Source organism: Lotus japonicus, chromosome 5, assembly GCF_012489685.1.
Source record: "Lotus japonicus ecotype B-129 chromosome 5, LjGifu_v1.2".
NCBI classification, from domain to species: domain Eukaryota; kingdom Viridiplantae; phylum Streptophyta; class Magnoliopsida; order Fabales; family Fabaceae; genus Lotus; species Lotus japonicus.
The window spans coordinates 21216369-21231049 of record NC_080045.1 but is presented as its reverse complement, the minus strand read 5'-3'; the positions used below and the strand labels follow the sequence as shown (position 1 = coordinate 21231049).

At 41.5% G+C, this 14681-nt stretch overlaps 1 long non-coding RNA gene across 2 annotated transcripts; it reads right to left on the bottom strand.

Moving 5' to 3' along the window:
• Positions 1-11754: 11754 nt before the first annotated feature.
• Positions 11755-14526, bottom strand: LOC130721397 (uncharacterized). 2 transcript variants are annotated; one of them, XR_009013435.1, is made up of 3 exons: positions 14113-14525; positions 13120-13238; positions 11755-12195 (listed from the first exon to the last, which is right to left on the bottom strand). It is a non-coding gene; the product is annotated as an uncharacterized LOC130721397 (long non-coding RNA). The 2 variants fall into 2 exon arrangements; XR_009013434.1 differs by having other exon boundaries at positions 11755-13238; positions 14113-14526.
• Between the last annotated feature and the right edge of the window lie 155 nt (positions 14527-14681).

Genomic DNA, 14681 nt, shown 5'->3' with positions numbered 1-14681 from the left:
TAACGTTTGATGCCAGTTTTAGGTTTTCGACCAAACATGTTTTTTAATCAAGGAATCAACGTTTTTTGTTGGCCGCTTCGACTTGACCATTCGCTTGAGCATAATAGGGGGTCGAGGTTAGGAGTTTTATACCCAAGAATTCTGCGAATGATGCTACCTTTTGGCCTACAAACACTGTGCCTTGGTCTGTAGTAAGTGACTCAGGTAGCCCAAAGCGGTACACTATGTGATTCTGAATGAACTCGATCACCGTGTCCTGGGTCACATTTTGTAGAGGAATTGCCTCTACCCACTTGGTAAAGTAATCTATAGCCACTATGATGTACTTATGCTGCCTAGAAGAACATGGGTTAATTTCACCAATTAGGTCTAAAGCCCAACCCCTGAATGGCCAAGGCTTAATGATCGAGTGTAGTTCACTTGCTGGCACATGTTGTATCCCCGCGTGTCTCTGACAATCTTGGCACCTCTTGGCATACTCCATACAATCTTTCATAATAGTAGGCCAATACATCCCTTGTCGAAATAGGATCCACTTCATCTTGATCCCTGCCTGGTGGGCACCACATAGCCCGTCGTGAACGGCCGAGATCGCTATGAACGCGTCGTCTTCACTTAAACACTTCAGTAGTGTTCCGTCGACGTTTTTCTTGAATAGCTCGTTTCCCATGATGACATAGCTCATTGCCCTGTATTTTGTCTTTCTATCTGTAGTACCCACAGGATTTTGCAAGTAATCGACGATTGGCTTTCTCCAATCATTAGGTGCCATATTGTCAATGGCCAGGATGTCGAGGTTAGAGGGGTTTAGTTTTTCTTTGACCTCGATAAGCTCTTTTAACCTACATTTATCGACCATATATCCTGATGCGATTTGTGCCAATTCATTGGCTTCTTGATTGTCCACTCTGGCAACGTGACCTAGCCTAACTTCGTTGAACTTGGCCAACAAATTACTAGCTTTCGTGTAATACCTAGCTAGATTTTCACTAATGCACTTGTATTCCTTGGTAAGTTGCTTTATTACCAACTCAGAGTCCCCTTTTACGACGACATTCTTTGCCCCGAGGGCTATCAAGATCTCGAGGCCTGATGTTAATGCCTCATACTCAGCCTCATTGTTTGAGCAGTTACTCTTAATCCTAAACTTGAATTTCGTGGGGATGCCCCTTGGGGATACGATGAACATCCCGATCCCAGTGCCATTCTTATGGCTAGAACCATCGAAAAATAGCTTCCAAGGTTGGATGCCTACGTAAGTTATGACTTCTTGAGGCAAAGTATGGTCTGCCAGGAAGTCAGCAATTGCTTGTCCCTTAACTGCCTTTAGTGGGGCATAAGTTAGTGAATACTCGGTTAGGGCTAAAGCCCATTTACCAATTCGACTATGCAAGATAGGTTTGGATAACATGTGCTTTATTATATCATAATGAGAAAAAACCATTACATCGATTGGCTTTATATAATATTTCAGCTTTACACAAGAGAAGTACAAGCATAAACACAATTTCTCGATCATGGTGTATTGAGTCTCTGCATCATTTAACACCCTGCTTAAGTAAAATATGGCTCTTTCTTTGCTATCTTCATCTTCTTGAGCCAGCATGCTTCCGATGGTTCCATCCGTGGCAGAGATGTACAACTTCATTGGCTTTCCTCTTATAGGTGGTGCCATTATAGGTGGGCTAGACAAGTACACTCTGAGTTCATCGTACGCTTTTTGATGCTCTGCTTCCCAGCGGAACGCATCTTCTTTTTTAAGTCGAAGAAGTGGGGAAAATGACTTGGTCTTCTCACTGAGGTTAGCAATGAATCTCCTTAGGAAGTTAATCTTTCCCAATAGTGATTGCAGTTGTTTCTTGCTAGTTGGTGGACTAGTGTCGAGAATGGCTTTAGCTTTGTTTTTGTTGATCTCGATACCTTTTTTATGCACCACAAAACCCAAAAAATCACCTGCAATAACACCAAAGGCACATTTAAGGGGATTCATCTTCAAGCCATATTTTCTCATCCTCTCAAAGGATTTCCTTAGATGCAACAAATGGTCATCCCTTGATGGGGATTTCACCACAATGTCATCAATATAAACCTGCATGAAGGTTTCTATAAAATCATGAAAAATGGTATTCATTACCCTTTGGTAGGTCGCGCCAGCGTTTTTCAACCCAAATGGCATGACCACCCACTCGTACGTCCCCAAGGCACCGGGACATCGAAAAGCTGTTTTCGACACGTCCTCTTCTGCTATGAAGATTTGGTTGTAGCCTGAGTAACCATCCAACAAGCTTAAGTATTCATGACCAGCAGCTGAATCCACCATCATCTCAGCAATAGGCATGTGATACTCGTCTTTTGGAGTGGCAGCGTTAAGATCTCGGAAATCTATGCAAACTCTCATCTTTCCATTCTTCTTGATTACTGGAACCACGTTGGCTAACCAGTCCACATATCGAGCTGTTCTGATAAATTTACACCTGAGGAGTCTTTCGATTTCTTCCTTGATTTTCACCAACACATCTGGATGGAACCTCCTGGGCAGTTGCTTGACTGGTTTCTTGTTTTCTTTGATGGGTAACTTCAATTCCACCACTTCTCGACTGAGGCCAGGCATTTCATCGTAATCCCAAGCGAAACAGTCTTTGAATTCCTTGAGTAATTTCACCATCCTGTCTTTTAGCTCCGGGTCAATGAGAGCACTAATATACGTTGGCCTCTTTTCTAAGCCATCACCCAGGTCTACTTCTTCTAAAGGGTCTTGCGCTTCCATTTTCTTGGAAAATTCGACCACTGGCTTCTCGAAGCCTAATGGGCCGTCATCATAGATGCAATCTAGCCTCAGATTGCAAAGGTCCTCGAATCCGCATTCCTCAGCACTCTGCTCGTTTATTTCTATGCACGTGTCATCCTTATTTATTGTTGCCTCCTCCTGAGGTGTCAATTCGACAGGCAGGATTGAGACATTAGCTTCGTCTATAGCCATTTCTTTGGCCATCCTCTCGGCCTCCAGGGCCGTTCTTATTTTGTTTTCGGCTGCGTAAGCCGAAATTCGAGCCATGCTCGAATTAATCATCTTTATCATTGGCTTGCCACCCATCAGTGGCATCTTTCTCTTCATCACTGTGCCATCCGCTCATGGCATCAGGTTTACATGCTTCATTGAGGTTTAGGCCCCGGATGGGATCCAACGTTACTGAATACTCTGAGTAGGGGTTGAAGTATTGGCTAGCCACTGTGTCTAAAGGAGCAATTGTGGCTAAACTCTTCTCAAAATTCTTCTTACCAACGTAGCTTGTTTCTGCTAAATAGTAGCTTTGATCTGCTTGTACATTTTCGACAACTCCATCAGCTTTCCAAATGGATATACGTTGGTGTAAGGTCGAAGGCACTGCCCCCACGCCATGAATCCATTCTCTTCCCAGCAGCAAATTGTAATTGGCCTTTGAAGGGACCACAATGAATGTGGAACGGGCTACTGTTCCTACGGTTATGTTCAACATGATTGCCCCTAGGGAAGAACCTGTCTTTCCTTCATAATCGGAAAGCACCATGTCATGTGAGATTAGATCCGCTTCAGTTTTTCCTAACTTCTTGAGCATAAATCCGGGCATGAGGTTAATTGCAGCTCCCCCGTCGACAAGGACTTTGTTAACACCCTTCTCCTCGACTCTGGCCCAAACAAATAGCGGTTTCAAATGGCTCTTCATTTGCTCGGTTGGCCTTTGGAAGATAGCTCTTTCATCTTCGACGGATCCTCTCTGCATCACATAATAACACAAAGGATTGTCATCTGGTTCGTCGTCGACATAGTAGTCTTCCTCGCTTTCAGTGACCTCTGAGATTCTATCGAATTCTGCAGGTAGGATGGACACGATGCAGATGATGTTGAGCTCTTCTCCCTCACTGTCTTCGAAATCTTCGAGCATGTCTTCATCCTCATCCTCGACGACATCCTTCCCTTTTTCCTTAGCTGGATTTGGTGGTATGGTTGTTCCCTGTTTGATGGCGTGATCCAGCTGGTTGATAATCGACGCCACACTAGGTTCATTGCGAGAGTTGTCTTCTGGCTTTATGTCCCATAATGAGCGGAACTTGCCACCTCTTTCCCTCTCAGCTTTCCTTTTCCTCAAAAAACGCCTGAACTGAGTCCTGGTCATCTGTTCAGGAGCATAGTAGTTCTCAGAGCCATAGGAGTAGCTTCGTGACACACGGGAATTGTTGATGTAAGAGGATCCCTGGCCTAAGTCGATTTTCTGCCACTTAGGGTATGGTTTTGGCCTTGGAGGCGTTGGCCTGAACCATTGGTTTCTTGGCAATCCAGCATTGGGGAGGTAAGTTTTGTCTTTACTGCTTGTTTTCTGGCCTTTATGGCCATCGAGTTCCTGGTCTCTTTCGACCCACTCCTCGTGAGGGTACTTCAGTCTCCTGGATACAGGAGCCTTCCTCTGATAATGCCTTTTCATTTCTGAATCTTGATAGGCCTTGGCTGCGGATTTGTCGAAAACAGCGCTGCATCGAGGGCACAGCATAACTTCTTTCTCGCCATCTTTGCTGCGGGATAGAAACTCGACAAGGGTTTCTCCAGCCTTGGGGTAAACCTCTTCTAAGTTCACTTCTTTCACGACGTCTGGTTCTTCGACAGCCGTGTTTTCCTCCTTTGCCTCCTCGAGTGTCAGGCCCAGATTCAGCTTCTCGGAAATGTCAACCATGCCAATGTAGAAAGGTTCCACGTAGTTGGCTTCAGCTACCTGCAGTGGGTCGGAGTTAATCTTCATTTGACTTTTGGCTTTTTCGTCATACTTGAGCCTTCCTGAGTCCAATGCCCCCTGCACGAGGTCCCTGAAACGAACACATTGTGAGGTCCAATGACCAAAAAAGTTATGATATTTGCAATATTTCTTCCCTTTCCTTTGTTCAGGAGAGGGAAGTTTTTGGTCTTTGGGGACCACAAGCAAACCATCAGACACAAGTATATCATAGATTGCATCACATTTGGCCACATCAAAAGTATAAGTTTTTACAGCAGGAATCGTGTTCTTGGGGTTTTCCTCCCCAAGTTTGTTTTCACGTGGTTTCAATGCTTTACACACATAAGGATCCCCTGGCTGAAGTTCAGCCAGATTGACGTCATTCAAATCGACGTCCGCAGGGACTTCTCGATAGACACATGGACTCTGACCTACTGAATCCGCATCTATGTACGCTACCTTCTCCTTCTTTGGCCACTTAGTAGTCTTGGCCCTTTCCTCTGACTTTTCGGCCTTTAACAATTCGATGTGCCTCACTCTATCTGCGAGCAAAGACATATCTCGAATATACTGAGTGTCGATCTTCTTTCTAATAGAATACTCTAGACCACCAGCGGCTAAGACAACTAGCTCGTGTTCAGGAACATGGGTGAAGCATCGAGATTTAAGCATCCTAAACCTGTTTAGGTAATCATCAATAGACTCTGCTGGCTTTCTTTTGACACTAGCCAGGTCCTTCAAACTTACTTTGCACTCTCCCCTAAAGAACTGTTCATGGAAAATTCTTTCCAACTGGGCCCATGTATGGACTGACCTAGGAGCGAGGGTGGTGAACCAGGTAAAGGCATTTTTGGTTAAAGAACTCGGGAAGTACTTCATTTTTAAATTTTCATTGATGGCTAAGTCTCCTGCTTCGATTTGGTACCTGGCTATGTGTTCTACCGTGGACTCTCCTGAATCCCCTGAGAACTTAGTGAATTTGGGGACCTTCCAGCCTCGAGGAAGTTCTGATTCGAGAACCTCCTCTGTAAAGGCTGACACAAAATGGGGTCTATTCGCGAAACCCACGTTGAAACCATGTTGGTTCAACAATTGCTCCACCACGGCAGCAACATTTTGTTGCCCCCCAGCGTTCTGGTGTCGAATTCTTTCTAGCACACCATCAGCGTGTTCTTCCCTGTTTACCATATACACATTTTGCAATGGTGGCTGCACTGCCTCGTACAAAGGGTTTGCCCTCATCTCTTGGTGTTGCGGCGCTTGATAGCGCACCGGGGCAGGGACATGGTTAGGCAACGGGATTTGGTTAATCCCTGGTGCCGGTTGGACCTCGACTGGTGCCCCCAGGGCTGTCGCCAAACGATCCATCTGTCGTGCCAAATGCTGATTATTGGCATTATTATTTTGGAGCACAGGGTTGATTAGCTCACCTATCTGTCGAGATAGCATGTTAACCATTTCATGGTTACTATCATCTACTTGCTGCCTAATGGCTTGAAGTGAACCATTATTCATACCTGTAGATAAATAAATTTGTGAACTAGATCCAGGAATAGGGGGACTAACTCGACTTCCCAAGTTTAACATTGTTCCATTTGCCCCAAAAGGGGGTATGCTGAATGGGGGAACATTTTCAGGGAACGTCGAATACGTGCCTTGTATGCCTTGCATCATAGATGTAGGCATACCATAAGGCATGTCCCTCGTAATCGTTGGAACAATTTGTGCCTGTACTGATGTAGATACAGGCATTTCTGCAACTGCAGAAATTGCCACGTTCTGGGTTGGCATACTGGTGCCATGCCCCATTCCAGTAGACACTTCTTCATTATTATTACCACTACTTCCCCCGGGACTACTCTGATTACCCACGTTAGATCCTTGAGGGGAGGTTCTTCCTCGGTTGCTTGCCATACTCAAAGTCTTACCACTTCTCAGGTGCATATAAATCACAATCCAGGCAAGTAGCAAATACCAAATAGCATGCAGCAAACAAAACACACAAAACGCTTCTGTAAAACTTAGTTTTCACAAAAACGGTCCCACTGGGCGTGCCAATTTGTTTACACGGATTTTTGGTAAACAAATATCCTCTTAGTTCGACTAAAGGAAGTTTAGATTTCAGGGTCCTTTTGAGAAAACGTTTTGCCAAAGTGTAGTGTGTGGACGGATGTGTTTTCGACAACAATAAACAACTTCAAACGAAACTGGATTTTATTGAATATGAGTCGATTACAAAATAGTTAAGCAAACCAAGATAACATGAAAACAAATTTCGACAAAACAAGCTACACATAAGAACTGGGAATTAACAAACTGCAATGCAAGGAAATTAAAGCGTTGGTTCTGCAACATACTCCTCCATCATCACGTTCTGCTCTCGAAGTCTCATTGATGCGGACGTTTAGAGCTTTTAGTGAATTTTCAGAGTTTTTTTAGTTGGGAACCTCTTCTTCTGCTGCTGCTTCCTTTATTTATATTGTTCTTTCTGCCCATGTTCTTGGCGGTTTTCCTTGGATGCACGATGGCTTCGTGGGTTTTGAATTTTGGCGCCATACCCCACGTTTAGCCGATGGTCTTCGCGCACGTGACTCTATTGCCACGTGGATGGTTCTGAGTCGTGGGCAACCGTTGCTATTCATGGCATCGTGGGTGTATGCACGTGCTCGTACTCGCTTGTTATTCGGTAACTGCCTCTTCCATTAAGGTGATCGAGATTTCTTCATCTTCTGAGTGTGTCGAGTTATGGCTTTTACTAACTTGTCCTTGAGGGACATCGTGTGCTGAGTTGCCGGCTTCGCCCAACCCCTTCTGTCGAGAAACCACTTTTTGTACCATGGTGTCGATAATTGTAATGCTTGTAATTTTGGCTTAACACACCCATATGGCTGACAAGATTGACAATATTTCTTAATATATGATCAGTTCTTTAATAAGACTGTCCAGATGTAACGTTATCTTGGAACAACATAGTTGACACATACAAATTTAAGCAAACTATACAATTTACGGAATGTTTTTTTTTTTTTTTTTGAAACTACGGAATGTTAATTATGCATGCCTATATATTCTTTAGAGAAACCGGAGAAAACGAAACTCACCTCCCCAAAGCTTTCTCAGTACAACACAACCACCCGTCATTTATTCAACTATATCTCCATGTCTAAGCTCCTCCAACAATCGAGTAGGTGGGTGATAAATGTCATTTTTACGTATATTTCAATATCACTTTATGCACTTATTTAACTTGTATATTTGCATTATAGATCATTTAATTTCCCAAAAGAGTTAATTTAGTACGTATTTAGTTTTAGCATAAATATAGTGAAAATATCATTAATTTCATGTTCTAACTTGGAGTTTTGATGTAGGGAAGAGATTCAAGGAAGAGTCAAGTTGAAATGAAGAAAATGAAGATTTGAAGGCTTGATGCTTAGCACCTGGAAATGGTGCTTAGCACCATTTTGGCAAAAAGACCAGACCATGGCGCTTAGTGCTTGGAAGTGGCGCTCAGCGCCTGGAAGTGCGGTTCAGAAAACCTAATGGGGAAGAAATAGGGGGCGCTTAGCCCCATAAATTTGCGCTTAGCGCCATTTTGACAGTCCCAACTTCTATTTTAGGGCCAAAACACGTTTTTTGTGGGTATCTCTCCTATTCTCTTCGAATTTCTCCCAATTTTGGCACCATAACAGAGCAAGGGAGTTGGGCTTCATGGAGGAGGGGTCCTTGGGCTAGGATTGGATGGATTGGAGCTTCAAGATGGTGATGCCAGCCATGGGAGGACGGTGACAACCTCCCGGAAGCCATGTAAAGCTTGGGAAAGCTTCCATGGTCGTGGTTACGTCGTCTTCTCTTAGGTTTCGGTTCTTTCTTCCCTTTCCCTTATAGTTTTTTTCTATTTTTGTATTTAGGATGTTATAACTTGATGCTTTGATTGTTGTAAGCTCTTTCATAAATGTAAATGATAATCTTTCATGTATTGTGTTTCTCTTTGCACTTCATGCTTCTAACCAATCAATTGATAATCAAAAGAGCTTCACTAATTCATAGATAGATCGGGAGATTATTGTGAGTTTGTGTATGCTTAGTTCAATGAAAGTAGACACCTATGTCTTAGGTTTTCGCTTTCTGTGCTTCAAGTATCGATTGATCCATGTAAGATTTCAGGGGACTAGCATTAGATCGAGAGATTGGTGTGGGTCCGGTCCAAGGGAGAAACTTCTTAGTGTTTCAATTGTCTTAGGGAGAGAATATCTTGGGTAGGAACAATAGTGAATTTCTACGTGACAGGTGGAGTTCTGAGTTCTAACAGGAGTTTCCGGTGTGACAATAGAGACTTGCAAGCCTAGGGTACCTTGTCGTAGGATGAATTGGCCATTGGGAATGTCTTTGAGAGAGAACTTGAGCTATATTATTCCTTTTGGGTTTTCTAGATGGTAAGGGATTACGTCTAGGAATTCTAATTGATAGATTCACCTAGGCTAGGGATAGTTAGGTGGGTAGCTCTCGGCATCATAAATGAAATGAACCATTACAAAAGTGTTTGAGTTGAAAGCAATTAGAGGATTAGGTGAAAATGCATTCTAAATATGATTTCTTCTTTGTTACCTCAGTAAATCTTCTTTTACTGTTTTCTTTTATATTCAAAAACCACAAAAACAATTTATCAAACATCTTTTTATCCGCTCAGATCTATATTTAACTGGTGGAACTGATGTTCACACAATCCCTGAGGACGATAAACCCGTATCTGTTTTACTATGATTGAATCTTAAAGGTTTAAGCCAAAAGCAGTACAAACAACGAGGAAACCTTTATCAAATTTGGCGCCGTTGTCAGGGATTGTGTTTTGAAATGTTGGTGAAACTAGTGGAATGTTGATTTGAGTTGTATATAGTGTACATATTCTATGTTTCATTCTTATGTGTCAATTTCATTGATTTGTTCTTGTTCTTAATGCTTGTTGTAGCTTGATCACCTATAACATGATATGAGATTTGGAACTCTGTAAATCAGACCTAGAATGAATCAACTATTGAATCTAATCCCATTTAGGTCCATTAGTCATGAAATGACTATTTTGATACATAGGTTTGTTGTATATATGTCAATTGTGCATAGTTGTTGTTTAAGCAACTTCAACTTTTCTTTGAAGATAAAGCTTCCCCTTCCTTGTTCATGTAGCTTGGCCCAAGACTCCGTCACAAACTTCTTGAAGGATTGATGTTGGAACCAGCAATTTAGGACCTTGAAAGGTTTTGGTCCCCAATTCCGCAATACCGATCTCAAAAGTAGAGGGCAATGGTCTAATATGTCCCTATCTAACACAAATTCGGAGCAATGGGGCCATAAGCTAGCCCACCCATGGGAAACAAGGAATCTGTCCAACCGGCTCATGGATTGGTCGTTTGGCCTGAACCAAGTGTACTCCTCCCTTGTATTGGAACATCCATAATTTCCAAGTTATCAATAAATAGTTTGAATTCTGCCATCTCTATCAAGCTTTGATTACTCACCTCTGCCACCCCCTCCTTCCCTCCACTGATCTGATTGCATTAAAATCTCCTGCTACACACCATGCACTCACCGCACCGCTGAACCCCTCTTCCACTCAACTAGTTGAGCCAGAGTCTACGTTTCTCCACCAGACAGCAGAGAGAGTAAGCGTTTACTATCACACAAGTAATATCATGCTCTCCCCAGGATCACGACAGTCCAATTAAACCATTACCCAGTAAGCAATCGTGTAAAAAGAATACCTCTTTGCGCCAAATGTTGGGATTGCTTTCGAATCATACTCATCATCGCCCCAAAGGGCTCCACACAGTATTGGACTCATATCCTGTAGTTTTTGTCATGACCCAAAATCCTAAGTCGTGACCGGCGCACATACTACCACCTTAGCCTAGCAAGCCTCATACTCATAGAATCATTATCCAACAATTTATTCAAAATAACCAGGTAGACATAATTTATAAAATTTCAGCAAAATCTCTTTTGCATTTTCAATAGTTACAAAAATAACAACATTGCCAATAAGCTCTTCCATAACCAGTATTCCAAGTAAAATATCAAATTAACTCGAGCACTCAAGTGCCAACTCTTAAAATAAAATAATAAATCACAATCTCAAATCTAAATCCACCTAGGACTCCCTATAGCTGCAGATAACCAGGATTAAAATAAAAGACACCAATATGACAACCTGTCAAAAGAAATAAGTCGAATGATCTGAATCTGACAATGGTCTTCTACTCAGTTGCCTGAAAATCTGTGGAGGGAAATAAGGAATGGGGTAAGTCACAAAGACTTAGTGAGTAGTCAACAACCACCATGAACAGGAAGGGGAAATAGAATAGGCATGAGTTTTTCGCTCTCAACTCAGTATAAACAATCTATATCATCAATAATACCAATTTAAATCATTTCAACAATGAACTTGACAAAAATCATAAAGTTCATAAATAATCACTTCAAATAAATACAGTTAAGATCATGTCCAGGTATGAAAATATAAAACCATAAATAATTTTAATAGGGTCACACATGTAGAACCATGAGGCGGCTCCATCTCGTTGATAGCCCTCTCCTCCTAAGGGATGGCCTCTCCGATAGGGGCGGCTCCATCTAACGGATGACCCTTTCCTTTCTTAAGTCACATCGTGTCATCGGGGGAAGCTACATCTCGTTGATAGTCCTTTCCTCTTAAGGATTATCTTACCCAAGAGGTGGCTCAATCTAACGGATAGCCCTCTCCACCCGGAATCATGCCATGTCTCATCAATCTCATCGGGGGAAGCTACATCTCGTTGATAGCCCTTTCCGTGCACTGGCGGCTCCATCTAACGGATAGCCCTCTCCTCCCGGAATCAAACTAGCTAGGTGCACCTAGGCCGTTACCTTCGTTAACGGCTACGGGGTTCTATCAAGGATCCCCAAAACTGTAACGCCCCGATTTTTGAGTGTCACTTTAGTAACCTATTAATTTAAATATGCAATATTTTCCAAATGAATTTATAAAGCGAGTAATTTTTTTTTCTTTTGAATTGTTTTCAAAACATGTAATGCCTACACCCAACAGTAAATAAAATCTACATCAAGCCTTGACCAAGGCAAGTTCCCGAATGTATGAACGAAAGAGCCCAACTACAAATCTAACGAATGAAATCAGATCCAATAAGGAATCTGTTATGCCACGACACCCTAATCCGACCTACTCCCTACGATCTCCACACCGGGGAACCGCAAGAAAGCAATGCATCGGAACCTACCCGAATCTCAAATGCAAATTCCTAAAAATTATTAGGCAAGCTTAAACCAATAACGGTAAGCTCTCTAACCCAAGGCTCTAACCTTAAACCCGACTCTACTCTTCGTGTCTTCCACTAATCTTCAAGTCTTCAGCTCCGACTCGTGCAAAGGTCAAGTTTCATCGACAGTCCTCCATCGCCTAATAGCGTTAAGCGCCCAAACATCAAATAGCAAATAGAAAGGGTTAACTCCATGCAATTACCACATATAAAAGAGAAAAACATGCTATTCAAAATTAATTGCATGTCATGATGAATAAACTAACAACTTAATTCATACCACAAATAGATAAGCTAACAATATAATCCAAGATAAATATCAATAGAAATTAGCAACATAGAATTAAATCAGATATAAACATAATCAACAACATATAATCAAATCATATATAAAAAATATCACATCAAATCAGATATCAACAACCTCAACCATATAACATCAAATCAGATAACACTAAACCAACAACTAAAAATCCAACAACATAGGGTCAGGTGTTAGTTCCCTATAATGCAACTATATGCTGCTACCAAAATGGATCGATCAATAACGTCTCGCAAGACGGGACAATCACGCGGGACCACACCCCACCTCATCGCCACTTTATAACGCCTCGAAGGATGGGACAATCACGCGGGACCACACCCCACCTCATCGCCACTTTATAACGTCTCGAAGGACGGGACAATCACGCGGGACCACACCCCACCTCATCGCCACTTAAAGACCAAGCCCTATATGCCAAGTCAATCAACAACAATGCCCAAACCAATGATATATTCGGAGTAACCACATGTTATTCCTATTATCAACGAACATAACTCAATTCAATTGCATACCAACTCAGTTCAATGACAGAAACCAGTAAACGGCCGAAGCCTCTCAGAAAACGGAGACACACGTCTCAATAAGTTCACTCGGCCGAAGCCTTCAGAAAACATTTTCCCAGTTCAACATAATAATCATAATCATCTGCCAATCAATATAAACATCTTCATCTCAAACACAGGCAGTGCGATAAATACATGCAAGACTCAAAGACACGCTAAAACCGAGTTACCCTTACCTTAGCCAATCTCTTCATCCAAAACTGCAACTCCACTCCAATCACATCTTTGTTTTCCACGTCGGCTCGCTTCCTTTTATTCTTTAGCTTCGCCGCGAGGCGCTTTCGTCCTTCGTACCCTTCACAAGTTCATATACTAAACCTTAGCCTCTAAGGTCACATCTAAAGTTTCATAACGAACTTAGCTAATCTTTCTAACTTACTTAGGCTAATGCAAATGCTTTATGTTTCAAGGACTAAAGTCCAAAGAGAAAAATATTTGTGAGTTTTAAAGAAATGTCCTTAAAAAAACACATTTCGCAAACAACTCCTCAACTTTTAAATAATTCAACCCTAGTCCCTTGATAAGCACATAATCACGAAAAGGTCCTCACATAAAAGTAAGTTCTTTTTCAACCCTCAATCTTTAATAAATTTATCAAACAAACCCCAAGACTTTTAAAACTCCGGTTTAACCCAAAACTTCTCAGCCTCTTGTGCTTTAATCCTAAAGTTTTCCCACAATAAACTTTTAGTCCTCACACTTAACTTATTATTTTCAATAACAAAAACAAGTTTCAGAATTAATTTTTCCAAGCCCAAAACACATGTCATTGGTTCGGCCACATCTACATAACTATGTATAAATTCACATTTTTCCCCAAATCACTTCCAAATCCATTTTTAACATTTAAACACAACTAATCAAGACTTAAATTAAAGCTCTTAAAATCCCAAAATCTCTTAACTAAAAAAAAAACAAGTTTTAAGAAAACTAAATGGTGAAATCCATAGATCCGGTGATGGGGAACAACGTTTGTAAAAGCACTTTGGAAAAAGCTCTAATTAAAATTTTTACAAAGACAATAACTCAACCTTTTTGGAAATAAAAACCATGGGTAACTAAATCCTTTCCCTAGTCATAACTTTAATGAAGGCACTAGGTGTGGAAACTAAAAGGATAAATTTCATTGACTTATAAAACAAGATCAAAGAAACTAGAAGGAGTTTTACCATAAAATGAGAAGATGAAGATGATGGTGGTAGAGTGGTGGGGGATCTGCAGCTGGTCATTCCCTTGCACCACGAATCCTGCTGCTCGTAAGGGAGAGAGAGCAATATGGGTCTTATTTTAATTAAACAGACAAGGGACTTGCACTTTGCTTAGAGAGAAGTAATATGGAGAAGTAGAAGTGGAAGAAAGAAAGAATATGGGTTTTTTTGGTTGCTGTACAAGGAAAAGCAACATGAAGATGGTGGAGAGTGAGTAAGTGGGCGTGAGTGAGAGGTACCATGGTGGTGTGGGTGCTTCAACAAAAGAAAATGAAAGAAAGAAGAAGTGCTGCAGGAAAAGAAAATAAGGGACGTGAATGTGGGAGAAAGAAAGAAAATGAATAAGAAAAGAAAGCTGGTGGTGATGCTTCAGTGAGAGAGAACGTGAATTGCAAGTGGGAGAACAAGTTGCGAGATATTTATCCAAGATATTTTGAGAATATATTTTTAAAATCGGTACGAATTGATTTAGATACCGAATGATTTAACTCATAAAGTTAAGAGAAAAATATAAGAGTGATATATTATTA